This window comes from Priapulus caudatus, unplaced genomic scaffold, assembly GCF_000485595.1.
Source record: "Priapulus caudatus unplaced genomic scaffold, Priapulus_caudatus-5.0.1 Scaffold445, whole genome shotgun sequence".
Taxonomy (NCBI): Eukaryota; Metazoa; Priapulida; class Priapulimorpha; order Priapulimorphida; family Priapulidae; genus Priapulus; species Priapulus caudatus.
The window spans coordinates 89,430-91,130 of record NW_014577506.1 but is presented as its reverse complement, the minus strand read 5'-3'; positions in this window follow the sequence as shown (position 1 = coordinate 91,130).

The following is a 1,701-nucleotide window of genomic DNA, read 5'->3' as shown; positions in this document are numbered from 1 at the left end:
CACAGAACTTGCATCTTTTCTTCTGCTTCTTGCCGAAACTCCTGTCCCGCACCTCTTTGTGCTTTACTGCATGGACAGACTGAATGGAGGTGTGTGCAAATTCTCTAATTGCCTCTTGCGAGAATTCAGTCGCTCGACACAATTTTAGACACGTGTCGAGAGTCAAATTCGTAGCTATCAGAAGGCTTTCACGAGTCCCTTGAATCCTCACTCCTCCCACAATTCTATCTCTTAAGAGTGAGTCTTCCAACACTCCGAAATTGCATGTATTCGCCAGCACTCTTAAAACCGTTGAATATTCCTCATTGCTCTCTGTTTGCTCCTGATTCCTCGTAAAGAACCGGTATCTCTCCACCGTCTCGTTCCACGTGGGGATGCAGTACTTTGCAACTGCGTCGTGCATGTGCTGTACAGTGCGCAACTCTTCTGTTACTGGGATGAGCAGAGTCGGGTATATCTCCCTTCCTCTCTCTCCAATTAGGTACAAGAACATTTTTTTCTTTACCTTTTCATCCTTCCCATCTAATGCCAGCTCCATGTACAGTTCAAACTCCTCCCACCACTTCCTCCAAGCTTGAGCCAAATTTCTAGCATCAAAGTGTAGTGGTCCCGGAGGCTTGAGCTGTTCCATGTTTGCCTTGCTGTAGCTTGTTGAATCAGAGTAGCACTAACACAGCTTTCTTTTCAGCTATTCTTGAGGCACACACACGCCCACTTCTGACACCATATGTTACAATACCGATACACGTACTGTATTTAGAGTTATGTTAACACCATGCTTTATTATCGAGCACCTGGTGGGATACAGGTCTAAGCACGCAGCAGGTAAGAAGAGGCCTACTGCCACATGGCAGTGCCCTATATATGCTAAGCCTCCTATAGTTCACACCAGGTGGCGTCGGCGTAACAAACGCTCAGGTGTTTGTTTATAACAACATGTGTTGTGACATACTCTACTACTAATACTGTGTACTACTGTGTCTATATTACTGTGTATTTGTGACATGTGACCCTAGCATGACACTAACCAGAGCATATAAATCACAGTTGATTTATATGCTCTGTAATTGCTAGCGAACCACCCACTTCCAAAGAATACTAACAACACAGTTTTTTATCAATACGGGCACCACGTTTACTTTCTTTAATCTTTATTCATTAGCCGATCTCGTTGCTATGGTGTCGTAAAAACTGCAAAACACAATAACGACAATGTGCTATAAATTTCGAAACGTGCTTTGCAAATATAGGTAGACAAATATGTTAACTGTAAACGTGAACAGTATTATGATGACCTGAAGGGCTTAATGCATGGTTAACGTCGAGCAGTGTCAGCTAGCCGGCAATGTACATTGATGGTCAAACTACAACATATTTGGCAGAAAGAAATTCGACAGTCATTGAAACGTACATATACTAGCGTAATAGACATTGATCTTAATAATTACCTCGTGCGGCATTATGGGGTTTGGAGAATTATCGATGAATCTTAAGTCGCGTTCACACGGTCATGATTTGGCTAGAGCCAAATGGGCTAGATTTGGCTCGAGCCAAATTTGGCTCGGGCCGGTTTGAGTCGGCGCGTTTACACGTACGCAAGTGAATACTGTCTGTCAAATTCAAATTCAAATTCAAATAAATTTTATTGCACAAATATCTCACAGATACTTTGGCAGTATGTCGCGAGATGGCGTTGTTTAC